This window comes from Sapajus apella, unplaced genomic scaffold (assembly GCF_009761245.1).
Source record: "Sapajus apella isolate SASKATOON/1434 unplaced genomic scaffold, GSC_monkey_1.0 scaffold200, whole genome shotgun sequence".
Taxonomy (NCBI): domain Eukaryota; kingdom Metazoa; phylum Chordata; class Mammalia; order Primates; family Cebidae; genus Sapajus; species Sapajus apella.
The window spans coordinates 93,466-104,229 of NW_022437140.1; the positions used below are offsets into that span (position 1 = coordinate 93,466).

Here is a 10,764-nt window from a genome sequence, read left to right on the forward strand (position 1 = left end):
CTAGAAAGCAATTTTTACATCGAAGACAACAGCCTAAATTCCTGTACATGTAACACATGCCTACAAATCAATAAGAAAGACCCAGTCCAAAAACGGGCTAAGGATTTCAGAGAAAATACAAACATCATTTAAATATCAGAAAAGATGCTCAACTCCAGGCATAATAGATATGCACATTGAAACTATATTGACACATCTGCTTCTAGCTGTGATGGACTAGCCTGCATCAGACCAATCACCCTGCTGGGAACAATTCAGAAGGCTGGATGAAATACTACAGAAACAGCTGCTTGAAGATACTGGAGAGGTACCAAGGCTCCAGGATCCCAGAGAGGAGGGAAGCTCACAGAGGGGAGCCTACTGTTCGACAGAGCTCTATCCCCTGCAGTGTTTGCCACTTCTGAGCAGTGCCTGAGAGGCTGAGAAGCACTTTAGCCATCTCATGGGGCTGAGGAGACAAAATTGGAGTCCAGGGCCTCTTAAAAAATAAGGACCCCGTCGACATCCCAATGTTTGGAACAGCACTATTCACGTTAGCTTAAAGGCAGAAGCAACCCAAGTGCCCCTCGACAGATGAAAGGATAAGCAAAATGTGGCGTATGCACGCAATGGAACATTACTCAGCTTTAAAAAGGAAGGAAATTCTGACACCTGGTACAATGTGGATGAACCTAGACAACATTATGCTAAATGAAGTAAGCCAGTTGCATGAAGACAAATACCGTGTGATTCCACTTATGTGGGATACTCAAGAGTAATCAACTTCATAGAGACAGAAAGTGGAATGGTGGTTGCCAGGGGCTTGGAGGAGGTGGAATTAGGAGTTAGTGTTGAATAGGTACAGAGTTTCAGCTGGGGACGATGGAAAGAGTTCTGGAGATGGATGGTGCTGATGGCTGTGTAAAAATGGGAATGTACTTAATGCACTGAGATACACACTTAAACAGGGGTAAGATGGTAAATCTTATGTGAAGTGTATTTCAAAACCATTTTTCAAAAAGCAAGAATGTTGGTAAATAGCAAAGGGCTATACCCTAGAAGTGAGTGAACCAGAATGAAACCAGCAGGGACTGCAGGCCTGTTTCAAATCATCTTAATTTCTGATTGGATGAATGCAATTTAAGATTGATGATGCTCCTAGCTTAGCAGAAGTTAAAGTAAATCCTCCCTGGAGGAAGATAGCAGCATCCAGAGCCTCAAATTACCCTTTCCATGTTCATTTATTATGTCTGATAGTCAATGAAAAACGGAAATGCAGAAATACAAGAACGGGATGAAAATCGAGAGAAAAATAACACATTACAAACATATCCAAGTGGTCTCAGATATTCGAGGTGCCAGAACTGGCCTTTGAAATAACTGTAATTAATGTATTCAAGAAGCTAGATGACAAGGAGAGGCTGGACATGGTGGCTCACGCCTATAATCCCAGCACTTTGGGAGACCGAGGCAGGTGGATCAGGAGGTCAAGTGATCGAGACCATCCTGGTCAACATGGTGAAACCCCGTCTCTACTAAAAATACCAAAAATTAGCTGGGCATGGTGGCACGCGCCTGTAGTCCCTGCTACTCAGGAGGCTGAGGCAGGAGAATCGCTTGAACCCGGGAGGCGGAGGTTGCGGTGAGCCGAGATCGTGTCATTGCACTCCAGCCTGGGTAACAAGAACAAAACTCCGTCTCAGAAAAACAAAAACAAAAAAACAAAACAAAACAAACAAAAAAAGACAAGGAGAATTCCAGCAGAGACCTGGAAACTATTTAAAAAAAAAAAAAAAAAAAAGAATCGGCTCCGCTCCCTGCCTCCGCGCCGCAGCCCCCGCCGTAGCCTACACGCCTCGGAGAGGAAGATGGCTGTGCCACCCACGTATGCCGATCTTGGCAAATCTGCCAGGGATGTCTTCACCAAGGACTATGGATCTGGCTTAATAAAGCTTGATTTAAAAACAAAATGTGAGAATGGATTGGAATTTACAAGCTCAGGCTCAGCCAACACTGAGACCACCAAAGTGACGGGCAGTCTGGAAACCAAGCACAGATGGACTGAGTGTGGCTGACGTTTACGGAGAAGTGGAACACCGGCAAGGCACCAGGCGCCGAGATTACCGTGGAAGATCAGCTTGCACGCGGACTGAAGCTGACTTTCGATTCGTCCTTCTCACCTAACACTGCGGGGGAAAATGCTAAAATCAAGACAGGACACAAGCGGGAGCACATTAACCTGGGCTGCGGCATGGATTTCGACATTGCTGGGCCTTCCATCTGGGGTGCTCTGGTGCTGGGTTATGAGGGCTGGCTGGCCGGCTACCAGATGAATTTTGAGACTGCAAAGTCCGGAGTGACCCAGAGCAACTTTGCAGTTAGCTACAAGACTGATGAATTCCAGCTTCATACTAATGTGAATGACAGGACAGAGTTTAGCAGCTCCATTTACCAGAAGGTGAACAAGAAGTTGGAGACCGGCCGGCCGCGGTGGCTCACGCCTGTAATCCCAGCACTTTGGGAGGCCGAGGCGGGCGGATCACGAGGTCAAGAGATCGAGACCATCCTGGCCAACGTGGTGAAACCCCGTCTCTACTAAAAATACAAAAAAATTAGCTGGGCGTGGTGGCGCACCCTGTAGTCCCAGCTACTCGGGAGGCTGATGCAGGAGAATTGCTTGAACCCGGGAGGCAGAGGTTGCAGTGAGCCGAGGTCGCACCACTGCACTCCAGCCTGGCGCCTGGTGACAGAGTGGGACTCTGTCTCAAAAAAAAAAAAAAAAAAGAAGAAGAAGAAGTTGGAGACTGCTGTCAGTCTGGCCTGGACAGTAATACGCTCTTCCGAATAGCAGCCAAGTATCAGATTGACCCTGACGCCTGCTTCTCGGCTAAAGTGAACAACTCCAGCCTGATAGGTTTAGGATACACTCAGACTCTAAACCCAGGTATCAAACTGACACTGTCAGCCCTTCTGGATGGCAAGAACGTCAATGCTGGTGGCCACAAGCTTGGTCTAGGACTGGAATTTCAAGCATAAACGAATACTGTACAATTGTTGAATTTTAAACTATTTTGCAGCATGGCTACCTTCAGAATTTAGCGTATCTTTTAGTGTTGTATGCCTGGGATGCAAGTATTGCTAAACATGCTAGACCTCCAGGTTAAAGATGATTCAGCTTTAAGATGTTACCCTTTCAGAGGTACAAAAGAAACCCATTTCCGAAAAAGGTCTTTTCAGTGGTAGACTTGGGGGGAACTTGGGAGCCCCTTTGAAATGCCAGGTTTCTTTTTTATCTAGAAATGGCTGCAAGTAGAAGCTGATAATATGTAGGCACTTCATAAATTCATATGGAGTAAGTGAATGAAATTGTGATTTCCTCAGCATCGGACCTTGGTTTTCCAACCCCAATTGATGAGAGGCTCGCTGCTTGATGGTGTGTACAAACTCACCTGAATAGGACTTTTTTAGATAGATCTTCATGACCTGTTCCCACTCCAGTTCATTGTCACCTCTTTTATACCAAAAGGTCTGCAGGGTGTGGTCACTGTTTCTTTTGTGCCATTTTGGGGTGGAGAGGGTGGATGTGATGAAGCCAATAATTCAGGACTTATTCCTTCTTTGTGCTATTTTTTTGCCCTTGCACCAGAGTATGAAACAGCTTCCAGGAGCTCCAGCTATAAGCTCGGAAGAGTCTGTGTGATTGTAATCACATGGTGACAACACTCAGAATCTAAATTGGACTTCTGTTGTATTCTCACCACTCAATTTGTTTTTTTAGCAGTTTAATGGGTACATTTTAGAGTCTTCCATTTTGTGTGGAATTACATCCTCCCCTTCAAATGCTGTAATTAACATCACTTAAATGAAACTTGAAAAAATTATTGAAACCTCAAAAAAAAAAGAATCAAATGGAAATTCTAAAAATAAAAAAGGGGGGGATAAATTTGACAGAAGATGTGTAAGATCTGCACAGGTAAAACTCAAAACATTGCTGAGAGAAATTAAAGGAAATATAAATAGAGAAATACATTGCATTCATGAATTGGAAGATTCAATGTGGTTAAGATGTTGATTCTCCCCAAACTGCTCTATAAATTCAAGGCAAGATTTTTTGGGGTGGAGGGTAGAGATTCACAAGCTCATTCTAAACTCTCTATAGAACAATCTAGAATAGTCAAACATTTTGAAAAGAAAAGAATAAGGTGGAGAATTTACGCTGCCTTATTTCAAGACATTAATAAAGCTACAATGGTTAAGACAGTATGGCATTGGTATAAACGTCTAGATCAATAAACAGAAGAATGATTCAAGAAACTGACCACAGCTGTTGGTTTTTGAAAAAGGTATCAAGGCAATTAATGAAGAAAGGATATTCTTTTCAACAACTGATGCCAGAACACTTGGATAAACATATACAGAAATAAAAATAAAATTTAAAAGAAATCTTGACCTTGTCTCATACCATATACAAACTTAAATGGGCTATGATCCTTGAAATTAGGATTTATGATCCTTATAAAATAGACCTAAGAAATTAGGTGTATGGTCCTTGAAATGCATCATAGACCAAAATGTAAAAGTAAAACTATAGAACTTCAAGAAGAAAATCTTAGCAATCTTGGGTTTGGTAAAAATTTCTTAAATACGACAAAAACAATGACCTATACAAGAAAAATAATAAATTGTACTTCACTAAGCTTAAAATATTTACTCTTTTTCCATTCTGTTTAGCAGTTTCTTAAATATATACTTGCCATATGACTTAGCAATTCTCCTAGAAGAAAAGATGTGTTCACACGAAGACTTACGTGTGATTGCCAATGACAGCATTAATTATAATAGTCAAAAACTGGAAACAATTCAAGAGTCCATCAAATGGTAAATTCATAAGCAAATATGGCATATCCGCACAATGGAATACTACTCAGCAATGAATTGAGTTATTGATAGATGTGACAAGATATAGGTGAATCTCAGAAACATTATGCAAAGTGAAAGAAGCCAGACACAAAAGAATGTATATGTACATCTTTTTAGAGACAAGATCTCACTCTGTTGCCCAGGCTGAAGTGCAGTAGCTCACCATAACCTGGAACTCCTGGGCTTAAGTGATCCTCCCACCTCGGCTTCCCAAATAGCTGGGACTACAGGCATGCCCCACTATGCCCGGCTCATTTTTCAAATTGTTTGTAAAGACAAAATCTCACTATGTTGCCCAGGCTGGTCTCAAACTCCTGCCTCAAGCGATCCTCTTGCTTTGGCCTCCTGAGTCCCTGGGATGACAAGTGTGAGCCACCACACTCGGCCTATATGTTTATATATATATGAAATTTCTAGAAAAGGCAAAACTATAGATCTAATATCAGTGAGTGCCTGGGGCCCATGTTGAGAGTGAGGCATGACTATAAACAGGCACAGGGGAACTTTTGGGGGTGGAGAAAGTGTTCTAAAATGGGATTGTACTAATAGGTGAACAACCAAATTATTTACTAAAAGTCATTGACCTGCACCCTTACAATGGGTGATTTGTATGATGTGTATATCAGACTTCAGTAAAGCTGTTAAAAGTGGGAGGAAAAGACATTGTTAAAAAATTAAAAGGTAAACCACAAACCAGGAGAAACTATTTGCAAAATCTATATCCAACAAAGAACTTGTGTCTAGAATAGATTAAAAGCTATTACAGCTCAGTAAGAAGATAAACAACCCAATTTGTTAAATGGGCAAAATATTTGTTCAGACACTTCACCATAGAAGATAAATGGTTGTCAGATAAATGCAGGAAAGGGCACCCAACAACATTCATCATTAGAGAAATGCCAATTAAATAACCACAATGAGATTCTACCATCTATCCACTAGAATGACTAATATTAAAAACATTGATCATATCAAGTGTTGGTGAGGATGTGGAGCAACTAGAATTCTCACACAAAACTCATCCATGAGTGTTCATAATAATGTCATTGTTAGAGCTGACATCTGTGAAAATCCAGAGGCTCAACATCATCAGGCAGTGATAAGATTGCAGCATGCCATGCAGGAGAATACAACTCAGCAATAAAAAGGAAGGAACTGTTGATATAACAGCATGGGTGATGCATATTGATGCAACATATGGGTGAATCTCAAAATAATTATGCTGAGTTAAAAACAAGCCAGACCAAAAATAAATACCTACTGTATGGTTCCATTTATATAAAATTCTAGAGAATGCAAATGAATGTATAGTGATAAAAAGTAGATCAGTTGTTGTCTAGGGAGAGAGGACAGGGAGGGACAAATTAAGGACATGAAGAAACTTATTCATTATGGCAGTGGTTTCACAGGTGAATGCATATGTCAAATCTGATCAAAGTGCATATTTTAAATATGTGCAGTTTTTGTCCATCAATTATGATTTAATAAAGCTGTATAAAATGGAAAATATAACATTAAACACCATAACTAAAAGTAAAAAGTAGGCCAGGTGCAGCGGCTCACGCCTGTAATCCTAGCACTTTGGGAGGCCAAGGCATGTGGATCACGAGGTCAAGAGATTGAGACCATCCTGGCCAACATGGTGAAACCCCATCTCTATTAAAACTGCAAAAATTAGCTGGGCATAGTAGCACACGCCTGTAGTCCCAGCTACTTAGGAGGCTGAGGGAGGAGAATCGCTTGAACCAGGGAGGTGGAGGTTGCACTGCACTCCAGCCTGGCGATAGATGGAGACTCCGTCTCAAAAAAAAAAAAGTAAGAACTAAATAATGGGTTTAGAAACCACTGAAGTTCCCTTGTAAGACAGATCAGAAAGAAATATCTTAGATTGCATCAGAAAATACAGAATGGAAAATACATAAAATAATTAGAAGTAGGCCAGACATGGTGGTTCACGCCTGTAACCCCAATGCTTTGGAAGGCCCAGGTGGGAGGATCACTTGAGGCAAGGAGTTCAAGACCAGCGTGGTCAATATAGTGAGACCTCATCTCTGCAAAAAGTCAAAAACTTGGCCAGGTATGTGGTGTTGCGCACCTACAATCCCAGCTACTAGGAGGTTGAGGTGGGAGGATCCCTCAAGCCCAGAAGTTCGAGGCTGCATTGAGCTCTAATTGTGACATTGCATTCCCGCCTAGGTGACAGAGTGACATCCTGTCCTCCTCCCCCAAAAAAGGAATAAGAACAATGAGTCTGGTGAAAGGGCTAACATGATATGTAATTGGAATCCAGGAAGGGAAAGAAAGAGAAGACAGAAGAGGAAGAGAAGACGAGATAAAAATATTGGAAAAGTCAGTGGCTAAGAATTTTCCTAAAAGCATATCTAAGATAACATGTGTCAGGCACAGTGGCTTACACCTGTAATCCTAGCCCTTTGAGAGGCCAAAGTGGGCAGATTGCCTGTGCTCAGGAGTTTGAGACTAGCCTAGGCAACATGACGGAACACCATCTCTACTAAAATAAAATACAAAAAATTAGCCAGGTGTGGTGGCGTACACCTGTAATGCCAGCTACTCGGAAGGCTGAGGCACAAGAATCACTTGAACCAGGGAGGTGGAGGTTGCAGTGAGCTAAGATCATGCCACTGCACTCCAGCCTGAGCAACAGAGCAAGGCTCTGTCTCAAAAAATAGGAAGATAACATGCCACAAATTCAAGCAGAGCTAGAAAACCACACCTAGACGTATCAATTTAAAACACTGAAAATCCAAGACAAAGGGAAAATCTAAAAGCAACCAGAGATAGAATGCCAATTGCTTCCAAAGGACAGCAGTAAGACTGATAATTGATTTCTCAACAGAAGTAATGAGATCAAGAAGACATTGGACTAGATAGCTTGAAAACACTTGAATAAAAGAAATTCCAACCTTAAATTTTACTGAAAATATTCTTCAAATAATAAAAAGATACTTCCAGCAATCAAAAACTGAGATCATTTATTACTAACAGATGCATACTGAAACCAATACTAGGAGGAATTTTTCAGGCAGAAAGAAAATAACCGCAGTTGGAAATATCAAGTTGCAAGAAGGAAAGAAAAATAACAAAAATGTTAATATCAGGATAAATAAAATTATTATTAACTACATAAGACAATAAAAATGTATTTTAGGGTTTAAAATACAATGAAAAAACAAAATGACAGCAGCATAAAAAGTGGGAGAGGAAAAAATAAAATGAAGTGTTCTAAGGCTCTCATGGCTCTGGGAAGTGATACAATTATTAATTTACACTCAACTTGAGTAAGTCAAAGATGAAGTTTTAGACTGATTGCCAAAGCTAATAAGCTAACAGACAAAGAAAATGGAATAAAATAAGTATTTAATTGATACAAAAGAAGGCAAGGGATAGATGGGACAAATAGAAACCAATCATAAGGTGGTAGATTTAGACATAAACATAGAGATAATTACACTAAATGTAAATGAAATAAATATTCCAATTAAAGGACAGATGTTGTTAGATTTGATTTTTTTTAATTCTATATGTTATTTACAAGAAATAAACTTCAAATATAAAAAGGTGAACATAAAAAGGATTTACTAAGAAACTATTAAAAACATCAAAAAGTTGAGGTAGTAACATTATTATCAGATAAAGTCGGCTTCAAAGCAAAATAGTTAGTTAGATGTAATGAGAGATATTTCTTAATAATAAAGGTTAAGTCCAATAGGAAAATATAATAATTCTTTGTATATTTTATATTTCTAATAATAAAACCTCAACATATATAAATAACTGAATAGAAGTAAATGGAGAAATAGAGGAATATCATCCAGGGATTTTAATGTAGCCCTCTCAATAAATGTATAGAACAGACCAAAAAATCAGTGAGGATATACAATATTTGAGCAATATATATAAAAAATTTGATGTAACTGACATATAAAATACACTGAGCCCCACAACTTCTGGTATACATTTTTCGTATGTGTGCACATGGAACATTTATTAAAATGAACCATATCTTGGCCTTAAAGTAAGTTTCAACAAGTTTCATAAGATTGAAATTCTTGACCATACAGGCATGAGGCTAAAAATCAATTTTTAAAAACTTTCTAAAACCCAAATGTTTGGAAATTATAAAATATCCTTCTAAATAGCCTCAGCTCAACATGAAAATAATCATGAAAATTGTAAGCATTCCTCAAGAGCTAAAAGCAGAACTACCATTCGACCCAGTGATCCTATTACTGGTTATACACATTGCAGTGCTGTTAGCAAAGGCATAGAATAAACCTAAATGCCCATTAATGACAGACTGGATAAAGAAAATGTGGCACATATACACCATGGAATATTATGCAGCTATAATAAAGAACAAGATCATGTCTTTTGTAGGAACATGGATAGAGCTGGAGGCTATCATCCTTAGCAAACTATACAGGAACAGAAAACCAAATACTGCAGCTTCTCACTTATAAGTGGGAGCTAAATGATAAGAACTTACAAATACAAAGAAGGAAGCAACAGGCAACTGGGGTCTATTTGAGCAGGGAGGGTGGCAGGAGGAAGAGGAGCAGAAAAGACAACGACTGGGTACTAAGCTTAATACTGGGGTGATGTAATAGTATGTACAACAAACCCCTGTGACACATGTTTATCTATGTAACAAACCTTCACATGTACCCCCAAACCTAAAATAAAAATTGAAAGGAAAGAAAAGAAAATTAGAAAGCATTTTAAGCAGAATAATAATGAAAACACAAGATATTAAAACCTGTGTGGATACAGCTACAGTCATGCTTAGAGGAAAATAGGTAGCATTTAAAAAGGAAGAACACTGAAAATGGTAAGATTTAAACAGAATAGCATATTTATCCTTTAAAGAAATTTAGAAGAAAAAAATAAGAACAGAAATTAATAAAATAGGAAAGAAACTTACAGCAGAGAGGATCAATTAAGTCACTTTTTTATCCCTCTTTCTTCTTAAAGAGGGATAAAAGTGATAAACCGTAGAAGACTGATTTTTCTTTCTTTTGTCTTTTCTTTTTTGTCTCTCTCTCTCTCTCTCTCTCTCCCTCTCTCCCCCCCCCCTCTTTTTTGACACAGTTTTGCCCTGTTGCAAAGACTCCAGGCTAGAGTGCAGTGGCACTGTAATCTCAACCCCCGTCCCCTCTACATAGCTGGGACTAGAGGCCCACACCATCACATGCAGCTAATTTTTAAATTTTTTATAGAGACAAGGTCTTGCTATTTTCCCCAGGCTGATCTTGAACTCCTGGCCTTAAGCAGTCCTCCTGCCTCAGCCTCCTAAAGTGTTGGGATTACAGATGTGAGCCACCACGCCTAGCAAGACTGATTTTTAAGAGACAACAAGATAAGGCACAAAGAGCTAATATCAGAAATGAAAAGAAGAATATCATTACAGATCCTACATATAGTAAAAATAAGATGATATTATGAATAACTGTATGCCAGAAAATTTGAAATTTTAGACAAAATAGAAGAATTGCTAAACACAACTTACCGAAATTGATAGAACCAATAGAAAATCTGAAAATTCTTATATTCATTAAATAAATTATATTTGTAGCTAAAACCCTTTCCACAAAGATAACTCCTGTACCAGTATGTCTTTACTGAATAATTCTTCCAAACATGTAAGGAAGAAATATCCCCACTCTTGCATGTAGCTCACCAGAGAATAGAAGAAACAATTTCCAATTATTTTATATAAAGCCAGCATAGCCTTCATATCCAAACTTGCTTATGAAAAGCGTAAGAAAAGAAAATCTCTCTTATGAACATACCAATCTCTTTCATAGACATATACTGCTAAATAAATTATTAGTAAACTGAATCCAG

At 39.1% G+C, this 10,764-nt stretch overlaps 1 pseudogene across 1 annotated transcript; it reads left to right on the forward strand.

Moving 5' to 3' along the window:
- Nucleotides 1-1,808: 1,808 nt before the first annotated feature.
- LOC116543912 lies at nucleotides 1,809-3,880 on the forward strand (annotated as a pseudogene). Its single transcript, XR_004265755.1, has 2 exons — nucleotides 1,809-2,459; nucleotides 2,774-3,880. The product of XR_004265755.1 is annotated as a voltage-dependent anion-selective channel protein 1-like (transcript).
- The last annotated feature ends 6,884 nt before the right edge of the window (nucleotides 3,881-10,764 follow it).